Raw genomic sequence first — 14,512 nt, forward strand, 5'->3', positions numbered from 1 at the left:
GTAGCAGCACATTGAATGGTATTTCCAGGCAGGCATTAAAAGTTCCACAGTTTGTAAACCAATAACATGTTATAATTCAATACGTTTGGGGAGGATTATGCTGCGCAGTGAAAAGTTCAAGACATGCCTTTAGAGATTATCTCCCGTTTCCCAGCACTTAACGCATCTTCCTATTTAGTACTTCTAGAAGTTTTGACACACGAGCACTCGTAACCACAAGCATGCTCTGTAACAACGAGCCTCTCACTTCCACATCAAAGTGCCATCATGCTAACATTTCAGTTGTCATAAATGAAAAGACCCTTTCAAAGTGATCAGAAATCATAAAAAGCCTTCATTTCATGTCTTGTATGATCAGCTATTGTCTAAGAATTTGTAAATTCAACTTCCAAAATGTTGGAGGTTTTTTGTTTGTTTTTTTTAATCTGTTACATCCCAGAAAAAAAGTGTAATTTTTTTAAAATCCATAGTAAGTGCTGACTTTGTACATGAATTTGTCAATGAATAATGCCATCAGCCTAATAATCTGTTGCTGATGTTCGCATTTTGACATGCTAGTGTGCATTCATTCTGAATAACACTTTACCATTGTTACATGATTTTTATTTTTGATACTTCCGCTAACCACCCAAAACATGAAGTTTAGAATGTTTAGAATGCATTGAAAAAGAATGCAGCACTCAGTTAAGACGTGCGGAGGGAAATGCCTGTATGTGTAACTTGATATTAAATAAATGGATTTAATTTTGCCATTTAGTTAATTTTTTCTCCGTCACATTTTTACTTAAGTGATTTTATTTTTGCTTTTTCAAAAAATATTTGAAAATTTATACCTTTGTCAATTCCTCATCAGTTTTGATTGTTATGTTTTTTTTGTTCTTTTTCTTTCTTTCTTACCCACCGTTCTTACATTATATCATTGTATGCAGTACCTTGGAGGAAACAACCATATAGTATAAAGAGGTAATAACAGGAAGCGGCGACACTGCAAATGTAAATAAGGGCATTACCTGATCAGGTGAGCGTAAAGCATAATTAGTTAATGAGATATTCACATGGATAAAGAGGAAGTTGAGAAATAGGGTTGATTGCGTTAAGAGGTGAGTGCAAGCTCAGTTGAGGCCCAGACATTCTGCTTAGTTTGACACTTGGACTGAAATGAGTCATAACCAGGAAATCCTGTAGCCGCTTTATTACCATATTCCTGATTTCCAGAGAATGGCTTTTTAAAAGAACACCTAATGGTGCCCTGTGTTTGTTTTGGAACGAGCCACCAGAATTCATTTGTAATGGCTGTTGTGTTTTGATGTAGGAACCTTAATTATCCTTTCTAATGCGCCTACTATTTTGTCTACAGAGATGTATATCCAGGTCTGTCATTGCAACAGGGCAAAACAGGCCATCACCCAGTGCCCTACCATAATGAGGAGCCACGGTCACCCCCTTTTTACCCCACAGTTATTGTCATAGGCAGATTGAAGGCTGGGGAACAGAGAGGTAGTCGTATCTCCAAGAAGTTCTATAAACTTTAAAAGGACAGTTTTAAACTGAAAACTGAACTTCTAGCACATTGCTGACCCCCCAACCCGCTTGAGGCCTTCCCTACACTCTCACAAAGTAAGTAAAGGTAAAGATTTCTAGACAGGCCATGGGACACTTACTCTCTGGTTTACCCAATGTACAGCACTATGGAATATGATGGTGCCATATAAATGAATAAATAATAAATATAAATGCACGTCATTGTTTATTTACCAGGACAGATTAATCTATAATAATTTCCATTTAAAATGCAGACTAAAACGTTTAATATTGCTTTCAAATAACATAGTTGAAGGGCGCGGTAGAAAACGTTTGAATTAGTAACGAGCCATGTTCGAGCTCTTGCTAACATAACTTCCGAAACATTTCTATTAAAGTTTGTTACTATACAAATCTTACGTTCACAGCACAAAAGGGTGTTAAATATAAACAAGAATCCATTAGTGCTTAGTAACAGTTTTTGGATCCTGTTTGTTTCCTTGAATAGACCCAATTACACAAACTGATATTTAGGGTTTTTCCTCTTTGAGATTGACCTCTGAATGTGCAAGTCTGGGTTGTGTATTACTCCTGTGGTCACCAAGCTATGTAGAACCTGCCAGAGACACAAGGAATGCCCCCTGGCCTGGGTTTATTTAATGAGTGTGAATCATAAAAGTCTGTGTCCCAAGAGCACTGTCTGTGGTGTGAAACGTTGCTACAGGAGTGTGAACAGAAAACATGAAGTGAAGCGATCATGTGAAAAGGCTGCCGCTGCCTCTTTGAGTGATGAGTGAAGACAGGATGTGTCACCAGTTATATGGAAAACTAAAAGAAGAAGTGGCTTTTTGTTTATTTACCCTGTAAATTCCAAAATGCTCATCTTCACATGTGTTTTTCTCTTTACCGTCCGAACCTGGTGCAGTTGGGTGGTTTCCTTGTCTGCGCTTCTACCCTGAGTGAACATGTGGCTTCTTGGAACTGTGCATGCTAATGTTTACTTGGAATTGATGAAACAGGCTTACAGGTTTATTTAAATTTGCATCCTTTGACGTTTTTTTGCCAGTTATTATGTCCATGTGCGGAGACGCTGCAGGTTATATTTAAATAGCAATTCCAATGCAGATAAAAGTAGTGCAGAGAGGTGCAAAGAATTATTCTGGTAAACCACAAATGGCCATTGACCAATTTGGCATTTTTGTAACCATACCATAGCATAACACAAAACGCAAAAGTATATCCCCTTACTTTGGATAAAAAAGCATTTTTAAAGTCCCTAATGAAAGGCCAGGTAATGTTATTTCACTTTATTGAAGAGTTTTGTCTTTGAAAACATGTAATGTTCTTTATTGTTTAAATATTTACCTGTAAATATGTTGCAATATCTATATAAACAATTAGGTGCATTCATATGTTAATAACCAAATTAAACAGACGGCAAATGTGTTACAGGAGCGGTGCTGCATTGTGAATGTAATGAAAGACCCCCTAGTGTGTCGCGAGGATGCTGCATTATCCCGTGATGTGCCATAATCATATTATCTTGTTTATGTATCTGCCATTGGATCGGTTGCTTCCTGTTATGCCGTATTTTTCTGAATTTCCATATTCACTGTTGGATCTTAAGTGGCCCTGTTTTGTTTTGGTCAGGGTCTGCTAATGTTGAGAGGTTCCATTCCTCGAGGATGAGTGTGAGACATGGTGGATTAGTAAGTGAACAGCCATGTTTTAGTTGTGTAATTTCTGATGGGTAGATATGGGTCAGTTAATCTGATGTAAAAATGATATGGACAATGATATATTCTACTGACTGCTGTACTGTTCCAAGTGAGACCATCATTTTAAGGTAATATTTTGCAATTCTAGGGTTGAGTAATTATAACATTGAGAGGGGTAAAGTAAGGTGAGTGTTTTCATGGGTCATTGACATACCCATCCATCTCACCCCTCGTTAATCATTTGTTCCTGCATACTGTCAGAACCTGCAGGGTACCAGGGGGAGGCATGGCCTTTCAGCCTAAAACTAATGGGGGAAAATAAACTCTTTAATGTTATAGTATGACGCGCATTCTAGACGTCAATATAGAGCCTCTTCTTTTGTGCAGTTATGTGGACTTGGCTATACTAGCAGCACTAGTCTTAACAAACCTTTTTCAAATATCTGGCAGCAGATAATGCAGTGCTGTACAAACTAAAGTGACAGAATGAAAGAGAAACAAAGGGTGTGATATGGTTCATGTACCTCGCTTCTCCTGCAGGTAGCCATACCTTACCACTAAGTGTACAAAACTCACATAACATTGCCACCGTTTGCCACAGATGTCTGCTTCAAGCAAAAACACATCTGTAGTTGTAGGTAATTCAGTTAAGATCAAAGATCTGTTGGCCCCGCTAGGCCGCAGACAGCACACAGAATTCATGCCACCTGTACTGGAAAAGGTACCAAGACCCCTTGAACCCTAGATCTCTCTGTACCTGTGTTCTGGTTATTTAAAATTGTATATCTCATGTTTAAGAACCTTTTATAATTTGAAATGTATTATCCGTGAGATATATAACAGAGTATACACATATTGTTTATATTTACCTTTCCTAGTAATGTATATAATAAGTTGCTGAGGGATTGCCTTAAAGGTCTGTGGTATCAGTCACTGTCTGGAGGACAAGCACCTTATCTCTAGATTGTAAGCTTCAGTGAGCAGAACCCATCACACCATCTGTAAATTTAAAACAAATCAGATTTACTATTCCCAGCTTCAGCTTCCAAAGCCCTTGTCTAAACATTTGCATTGCCATAGTGGCATATAGTAGTGGTGTGTGTGTGTGTGTGTATATATATATATATATATATATATATATATAACCAACTGCTGCCTACATAGTTGAAAAATTAATGTGGATGGGGTATTACAGGGGGGTTGTCAGCATTATTTAGTATGCAAACTTGTATATATACTTAAATTATGCATAAAATAAAAGTTGCATGCATTTATTACCTGTGTTACTCATTGCAACATTTTGTACTCTTTGCCTCTACTTTGTCATTTCAAGTTTTTTCTTTACTTTGGTTAACAATAACCAGAATGTAGAGTATATTTATATAAAAAAAAATGACTTTTATAATTCGAAATGTATTATCCATGATATATAGTAGAATATACACACATTGTTTATATTTACCTTTCCTAGTAATGTATATAATACGTTGCTAAGAGATTACGACCAATAAGAACCTTAAAGGTCTGTAGTATCAGTCACTGTCTGGAGGACGAGCACCGTCCCTGCTTGTTATTGTTCTCGATGCTATTGTTCTAAAAGCTATTGCTTCAATCAGTAGGGCAAGAAGCATCAGAAAACAGGATTCCTTATTGAAGTGGGAAATGTTTCTAACAGTACCATGCCCCCTGAGGGCAAAAAAGCCAAACACCTGTGAGTTTTCACAGAGAAATTGGATCCCAGGTCTCTTATCAGACATCTAAGAGTGACAGAAACACGGGTCACAAAAGTGCACTATAAAAATATACAAGCATCTTCCGCTGTAAAGAATCACTGGTTTCTATATCCCCTGGTTTACCCTCCCATCCATTCCCTGGTGCTAAAACAACACAACATTTTGAACCAAGCCCAGCTGGAAAGAAGTATATGATTAAATTGTAAGAGGACCTTCAGCTCATATTCATGGTCGGTAAACAAGAACATTCTCCTGGGCTGTCCTACACTCCTCCTCTTAGCCTTTGTGTGTCAGCTCCGACTGGTCTCTTTCGCTCTGTCGGGGTCTTTCCCTGTCGGTCAGTGTACATTGGTAGATCGCAGGGAAACATTGTCCATATACCTGCTCTCGCTCTCTCCCATCGAGTCCTCCACAAGGTACACCATATGTTTGGAATGGAATGTATGTATTATTCCAGTGAGGGACAAATCTCAAATTGTTGGGCCTATTAACAGCTTAGTGCCTACCTCTTCCACCTCAGGACCCATATTTAAAAAGTTCCTCCCGGTCCCTATGTTACAGGTTCCTGTCCTTAACAAAAAAAACATGCATCCATTATTAAAGTAGGAATGCCATAGTGGAGACTATACCAGCGTAGAACTGTGGGGGGGTTCCTAGGCTTTGCCAGGGGGTGACCTCTGGGCCCCAAACAGGTTTACGGAGTGTACTCCCTTAATATCATCTCTGATTCCAGTTGCCTAGTCAGATTGCCACTTTGCTTTCAGCCATTTGCTCGTCCCGTTCCCTCTCTCCTAGGTGGCCACTCGCTCACCCTCTTTCTACTTTCCTCTCCAATAAAATCATATTTTGTTTAAAAACATGTAATTACAGCCGGCTCGAACAATATTTGAACAGACGAAGGAGCTTACATCTGTTAGCAATTCCTTATGCAGCTTAGAATATTCAGTTACAGATTAGTTTTGGAAGGGCTGATGTTTTACTGGCTTTTTTAGCAAATGTTTACAATGTAAAAACATAGTTGATGTAAATATTCTGCTTGCAGTGACTTGAATACATAAATCAGAAATGTGCAGTGCCATGAATAGAGAACGTTAACTTTAAATCTAATCGTGTGATCCACAGCTTGAAAAGCACAGCTTTTGACAGAAATTGAGTTGCCTTTCTAATTGCCCAACATTGCAGCTCGCCATATGCTGTGCTGGCCGCCCCTGCCTCCCCGGGGAGAGCCGCCACACTTATCTACTGTCACAATGCATCCACTGCTACTTCTCTTTTCCAGGTACCTTGTTATACATTCATTTTTGCATCAATTCACCTGCTAAACCCATCCTAAGCTTGCGAGCCGGGCTCTCTCCACCTAATGTATCGGTTTGTCTTAGTCTGTCAATTCTCGTCTGGTCACACCCCTTGAATATATGTATAATAAAAGATAATAAATAATAATTTGTCAAACTGATCCACCATATTCTTGTCTCTTTTAGGCGCCTTTGTGTGTGTGTGTGTTGTCTCCCTCTCTCTCGCTCTCTCTTTTTTCAATTGTTTTTTTCTACTTGCTCAGCGAGATATGTTACCTTGTATCGCTGTGGTACCAAAACCTGGAATGTTTCACATTGCTGGCTGAGAATTTGCTACATTGCCTGAAATGAAAAGCTCAAATAATTACCAATCCCACAATTTATTATATATGACAGTTATATGGTATTGCACTTTTACTTGCCGTGAGTATATGAGGTTACCAACTAATCCACTTTTTAAGCAAATGGCCTAATAAGGTTAAAATAAATGACATCAGGCAGAACACTTATCGGGACTCTTATCCAAGTGCCCAAACTGATAGTGATGCCCATTTTTTGTAAGGGTTTCCTCTAGGCAGATAGCAGGACTACGGCGTCATCATGTGCATGTGTACCAATAGTAAGGGTCTAATCACAACGCATTCCCCCTGGCATCAAAGTTCAAACATTAAACCCTTTCAGGCACCCTAGCCCGCTAGATCGGTAGTGTCAGTGGCCCACGACTTGCTAAACAGGCTAATATGCCATTATGTTGAAGGGGCGCTGCACAGAGGTGGGTAACCATTATTTAATTCATAGTCCAGATGAGTTAAAGTGAGTATGCACAAAGTCTCTTACCTTGTGAACAATCGCCCTATGCCGCTGGGATTTGCCTTCTATGTACATGGATGCACATATATTGCACATAAACATGTTGTTTCTTAGGGACATTTCGCTTTCTGACTGCTAATGAAATGTCTCTCTCTCTCTCTCTCTCTCTCTCTCTCTCTCTCTCTCTATATATATATATATATATATATATATTATATACGTGTAACCAGGAGGAGTTTTACCAACCCTTTTCTGACAAACTCCGTTAGAAGCTGGTCAGACCAGGAATTTCATTATGTAAATGAAACAGATGCTCACGGGAATAAAAAGACAGCCACACCAAATTAAAATGTAGTTATTATCCAATTAAGTCTGACTAGAGATAAAACAACAATTTTCTTAAAAAAAATGTCTTGCCTTTTCCTTTTGGTTACATTCAGATCCTTTTTTTAAAACATGCAGATAGGGAAGCATACAAATGAGGTTTAGTCTCATTTGGAAGGATACTATTATGGTCTGTAAAAGGTCTGGAAATGTTAACAAAGTGTGTATGTACAGGTGAAAAATTTTGAACAAATATCCACATTATTATATATCTGTGTGATACTAGCATTCATCTCTTTCTAAAATCTTACCCCTCTGTACCTGGGCAGGTACTCGCACTCAAAGTGGGGCTCCAATCTTTTGTATAGATGCTGCAGTAGGCGAGCCATCGCTGAAACTCTTGTACAGCAAATCTGGCCATAAAGGTCTTAGACCTAAGGGTTTATGCACAAAGCATGTTAAGCTTTTGACCTTTATGGGTCCCAATATTTGTGTACTAGACACAAGTTGCCACATTGTTTTGTCTTATTCATAGTGTTAATGGGGTAAACAACTTCAAGCAGGGGTTTTAAATGTTTTAATACAGAGAGGGAAGCATCCATGGGATAGGCATAAGGCTACACTGACATGATACAAGATCCGGGACAAAATAATGTTTGAGGTTTTCTAGCAGAAAATACACCGATCAGCCATAACATTATGAGCACTGACAGGTGAAGTGAATAACACTGATAATCTTGTTATCATGGCACCTGTCAGTAGGTGGGATATATTAGGCAGCAGGTGAACATTTCGTACTCAAAGTCGATGTGTTAGAAGAAGGAAAAATGGGCAGCATAAGGATCTGAGCGACTCTGACAAGGGCCAAATTGTGATAGCTAGACGACCAGGTCAGAGCATCCCAGTCTGCAGCGGTCAGTACCTATCAAAAGTGGTCCAAGGAAGGAAAAGCAGTGAAGCGGCGACAGGCTCATGGGCGGCCAAGGCTCATTGATGCACGTGGGGGCGAAGACTGGCCTGTGTAGTGAAAATACTGGAGCTCAAATTGCTGAAAAGGTTAATGCTGGTTCTTATAGAAAGGTGTCAAAACGCACAGAGCGTCACAGTTTGCTGCGTATGGGGCTATGCAGACCAGTCAGGATGCCCATGCTGTCCACTGCCGAAACCGCCTACAATGGTCTTTTACATCAAAATAAAGAACAAACGGTAACGTCTGATGAATTAATAACGTATGCAGTATTCTTAAATATTGGCTCCAAATTAATCACTTTGCTCTGGAAGTGCTTAGAGTTTTGCCTTGATAAAAAGCTGGTCTTTGGCTCTGTATCGTAATATAAGTATGTATTATTTTGTACCTTAACAGAACTATGGAACTAATTGACAATTTTGTAAGCAAATGGGCATAATAACCGTAGATGTCTGTAGAATCAATAAACCTGAACACACAGTTTCCTTTTCTATATAAATTGTTTAGATATTTTTTTTAAAAAAAAAGCTGATCTAACGGAAATGCTTATTCAACTTTCCGTGTAAAAGTTTCCTGATTTTTTTTCTTTTCAGTGCATTTCCTTGCTATACCCTCCATTTAGTTATTAATACCCATGTCAAGCATTTTGGGTGTGATTCTTCACCCATGATGGTATAAAAGCATTTTAGTCTTGCATAAATCAACAGTAATCAATCATCGATAAGAGTGTTAATACTGATTTAATTGAGAATGAATAATGATTACGGTCATTGACTGCACATGTCTAAACACAGCTCAGTAGGTAATAAGAGAAGCAGTGAAAGAAATTATTTTAAGTTGCTCTACTTATAGGACGGTTTGGGGCAATTGATCTCTTGACCTTAATCCCGGAAAACTGTCACATGTCTTCTGGAGTTCATTGTACACGCTAACAATGTGACCGCAACTACAGCAGAGAAAACCTTAAAGAGCTCTTAGTTTGGGGAGGTCAGATCCTGGTCACCATAGTTACATTTTAAGTTCTTAGCTCACAGGTCACATGGATTAATAACGGCAGACTTTTTTACATGATTTGATTAGTTGTAAGCCGTGTGCCAAAAAGCCGAGAATGTTTCATAGGCATGTTGTAATTCTGTTATAAGCAAGTGTTACGTTGTGAAGTAAGGTATAAGTTAAAATGTTAATTTAAGAAACTTTTGTACTGGTCCTTGGCGATCCTGGAGTCAAAGACATCTCTAATCTTACCCCCAAGTAAACACGGGTTCAGCTAAGAGGTGTGGGCAGATCTGAAGTGCCAGCTTCTCTGTGATCTTGGTTCACCTCACCGGTGTGACAGGCTTTGGTGATTATGGGGAAATCCTGATATCAGAGCTTCATTTTAGGACTGAGAATCCTGAGAACACTTATTGTTTCCTACACTGAATAGAGGAGTTGACGAGAAAGCGAAATGACCTTTATGTAAATGTAATTCACCGGATAATATTAGGCTTCTTGTATAAATCTCACACAACACAAATCATTAAGTGACACTTGCATTGTTATCCCATTGCACAGCACTGCAGAATATGATTACTTTATATAAAACAATAAATAATAATAACGTGAAGGTGTATAGAAACCTTGTCTACACATCTTATTTTTTGTTTCATTTTTATTTTCTCCTGATTTCCTGCATCAAATTGGTCTGTTGTCCCACGTTACTTGAGTTATTTGGATATACTTATTGATGTTCATTAAATAAATGAATTATTAATTATATTAAATAATAAACATGACGCGTAACTCAGATTGTACGCCAAAATTGCATTACACGTTACTGCGTGTGCAGATTTTGTAATTAACTGTGGAGAAGCCTTGTTAACTTCGTCAAGGATACATATAGCTTTTTTTATATCTAGTAGATTTACCAGAAATTTAGATGACAAAACCATAAATGCTTGACCTTCTTTTACCTAATACATGCACTGGCACACACAATTACGCACACTCAAACACTAACATGCACTTGCACATTTATGCTAACACACTCACTATCGCACGCACATGCTAACACATTCATGTTAACACACACTCCCCCTAATGCACACTCATACACACTCAGGGCTGGCCCGACAATGGAGCTGAGTGGGGCAACCGCTCCAGGCGGCACTTTTTGCCGCCCCAAGCCCTTTTTTTTTTTTTAAAACGAAAGCAGTCTCTGCAGCGAGTCTCCCTGTTCGGTCTCGGTGCCGGCTTGTAATGCTGAACATTACAAGCCGGCACCGAGACCGAACAGGGAGACTCGCCGCAGGACTGCTGAAAGGTAAGTACAAGGGGGGGGGTAAGGGTAGATAAGGGGGGGCGGCAGGGACGGAGGGGGAGAGAGGGTAGATAAGGGGGGGTAAGGGTAGATAAGGGGGGGCGGCAGGGACGGAGGGAGAGAAATGGTAGATAAGGGGGGGTAAGGGTAGATAATGGGGGGGTGGCAGGGACGGAGGAAGAGAAAGGGTAGATAAGGGGGGGTAAGGGTAGATAATGGGCGGGCGGCAGGGACGGAGGGAGAGAAAGGGTAGATAAGGGGGGGGCGGCATTTTAAAATTCGCCCCAGGCGGCATTTTGCCTTGGGCCGGCCCTGTACACACTCATGCTAATGCATACACGCTTACACATGCACACTCGCCCTAACATACATACATACATACATACATACACACACACTCCCCTTATTTGAAGCTTTTTTATTTAAAATTGCTGCACCATGTGCAGGCAGGTGGGCTTTTACTGTGGGGTGACGTAACATTGTGCTATGTGACCCCAGCCGTGTTATAGTTTGATTATCCCTCACAAATGTGAAATTGCATTAAAAAATGATGTAGCTAATGGCAGATAGTACATGGAAACTATAGCTTGGGTGAGCTGGCATTAGCACAACACCTAGCTTGGCCTGACCTGGCACGTTGGGAAGAGTGTGAGTTAGAACAAAGCCAACTTAAACTCCTCCTCTCACTCAGCATTTATAGGTCTTGGGGACAAACAAGTTTCCATAGATTTGTGGTTAACCCGACTCAGCTTGTGCATGGATTGATGAGATGAGCCTTTGGCCTGACCCCAGCTTGTTTGTGCCATGTCATTGCCTGTATCGACCATCTCTAATGGAAAAAACAGTATTTTAACTGTTACTTGGAGTCCTAAAACTCTACAGATGAGAGATGGTTAAATCATTGGACATTGACAAACAGTAGTGAAGGTGTCGGTAAGCTGCAGAAAGAGGAGAGGAGCAGAGACTCTGGGAAAGGTGCTGGGGAGTCTGAAGAAGGGGAATAATATCAGTAGGGCATCAACTGAAACATTGCTCAGATGGCTACAAAAATGCTGCGATTTTTTCCAATAAAGATTTTTATAATAATATTTGGTATTATCCTTATATCATGCTTAAATGTATATGTATTGTAGTCATTTAAATGTGCGCTTTACATTTTGATTGCATTTATATTATTCATATTACCCTTCTGATTGATATTCAACACATCAGATAAAATATAAGCTAATAAGCACATCATAAAAAAGTGTTTACAATGAAGAGACTGCAGTGGAGGAAAGGTGTTACTTTTTTAATTGCATAGCACAACAAGCACAGTGGATCACATTTTTCATCTCATCTTAAGGTTTTGTTTATTTGAAAGATAAATGAAAGCTTCCCATAGTTCTACCTTTGCTTACTAAGCAATTGGGATTGAACAAAGTTATTTTATTTATACAAAATTTATAGGGACATACATAAAACAGTTTTTTAGTTTTGCTGTTCAAGCTCGGGATGATAAACTGCTCGTACCAACTATGAACAGATATTAAATGCAGATTGCTGTGCTTCCAGTTCAGATCTGTTAGCACATTGATCCTGAAATGACCTCTCCCTTTGTCTAGTTCCTGTGTTCTACTGGTCACAACTGGCGTGGAACACTCATCCTTTCACATTCAGACATTCCTCTGGCATTCCAAACATGACATTTTGTATCACGTGCAAATAATAAAGATATGGTTATCACACAAGAAAGATGCGGGCTCCCAGGGTTCATTTGTCATGATGATGTTCGAGAATGCAACACAAAAAAAGGGCTGATTGGTTCTTTTCAGCAATAATTGGCTGAAGTTAGACTTAACAGCTTGTAGAGCATGTTACAGAATCGAGAAATTCTCAGACTAGGGAAAAATGCTCCATAACCATCCTTGTCAAGCACTGTAGCATGCAATGTGTTTTGCTTAACTTTATATGACATAAAGCCTATAATTCTAATGATATGAAATAGATGTTGTTTGTTTGGAAATTAGTATAATTGTTTTGTATATTTTACATATTGGTTAAAGTTCCCAGTGAATCTGCCATATATACTACTTATTGTCTTAAGTTTGACCTTTTAATATGTTTCAGCTCAGCTTGAATTTTGTTTATTTATTTACTTTAACTAGATCTGACGTGTTCCAGGAAATCACGATATCTGTTACTTTGCTTTTCTGGCTTCCTGGCATGTCATAGGCATGCAGTCAATGCTACGAGTTGTATCACAACTGGTGCTCATCTTAGCTCTATCCCTACCAGCCGGTCTTGGCTGCTTCAGCATAATAGGTTAGCATGGCTGGATTCAGTTATTAGATTTAATATGTGTGGCTCTAGGTTTTCAAGGGACATTAAACATCAAAAAACATGCCCCTTGAGTACAATTCATGAAAATGGATAATTATTCATAAACAAAGGAACAAGACACATTAAAGTGATACATTTTTATCATTGATTCTGAGCCTCAATCCTTCACATCCTCTGCTTGGCCCTTATACCAAGGGAGGCAATAAGCAGTTGCTTAATTTGCTTGTATGATAGCACCACCCTTGAATATGGTCAACTAAAGGTTTGTAACAGGAAGTTCCCTGAACAGGAAGTTCATGCCCTTTATACTGGGAGGAAGTGAACCAGTATCTTTCCATTTCCTACAGAAACAGGAAGCAATAAAGACCTGCAGACGGCTATATCATTTATTTATTTAATGACAATAACTTTACTAAGAATAAAATTCCTTTCCAAATCTATTAAGGTTTCTGTAATGCCTGTTTCTTTTACTATTACAATGTGAATGAAAAAGACTATGGTGCCCCCCCCCACTTATTTTAATCAAAATGTGTATTATGTACTTAAAGTCAATGGTAGGACCATCGGGGGTAGTGCCAAATTTTGAAGGACTTAAGCAAAACAAAAAAAAAATTATGGACTATGGAGCCCCATCTCTACCATAAGTGATTAAAAAATAGGAATACGTTATCCTACAGTATGTTTTAAACAACAATATTATAACTTTATAATAATATAACTTTATTGGAAATCTGTTCCTGCATTGGACCCTTCCTTCTATTGATAGATTAATGGTCACCTCAACATCAGTAATGACCCTTAGAGTAAGTACTCTAAGAAGCGAGAATAACGCAGACGGATTCACAGAGAAAGAGAGGTGCAGAAATGAGAGGAAGTGAGTGTGCGTGGGAGTGTGAGAGCATAAGTAAGAGTATGAGATAGTGTGAGAGTGTAAGGGAGTGTGAGAGAGTATAAGAGAGTGACTGGGAGTGAGTGAGAAAATGAGAGCGTGTGCTCTGTAATGATGTTTGTGACATAGATTCATCATGCAATCATTACAAATCAATTCCCCAGCAGAACTATTTTCTATCAGTAAATATACTTTAAAAATATTAGGTATGTATATGTGATCAAACTGAGGGCCACACTCGGGTGCGCAGAAGCTGCAGCTCAGGCCATTAAAACCCCCACAGCACGTCATAGGTCTTAACTGCGTCTCCAGATCTGTTCACTTCCCAGCATGACGTCTCTGCAGATGGACGTCAGGCACATGACCTATCTCACCTAGATATATGTTATTTATAAACTTTCTAAACTACTTACGAAGTAATATTATAGACATGTATTTCTTAATATTTATCATTTTTATAACAAAATGTGCATGTCTTGCAGCTCTGAAGTCTATTGTATGTGGCTCTTAGATAAAACAATTTGGCCTCCCCTCTTCTAGAGTAATGGGGTGCTATATAAGCATACAGTATATGGTTGCATCCACTACTGAATACAGGAAATGCATTATTAATATTGTTCAGATTGAACAAAGT

General features: G+C 39.0%; 1 protein-coding gene across 1 annotated transcript in view; it reads left to right on the forward strand.

Moving 5' to 3' along the window:
* The window catches only part of LOC149303223 (ADP-ribose glycohydrolase MACROD2-like), an 806,633-nt gene that overhangs the window by 183,113 nt on the left and 609,008 nt on the right, over positions 1–14,512 (forward strand). The window lies entirely within an intron of this gene.

The sequence above is a fragment of the Sceloporus occidentalis genome, unplaced genomic scaffold, assembly GCF_023333645.1.
Source record: "Sceloporus occidentalis isolate IW3139 unplaced genomic scaffold, rSceOcc1.0.p SCAF_15, whole genome shotgun sequence".
In the NCBI taxonomy this organism is placed as follows: Eukaryota; Metazoa; Chordata; class Lepidosauria; order Squamata; family Phrynosomatidae; genus Sceloporus; species Sceloporus occidentalis.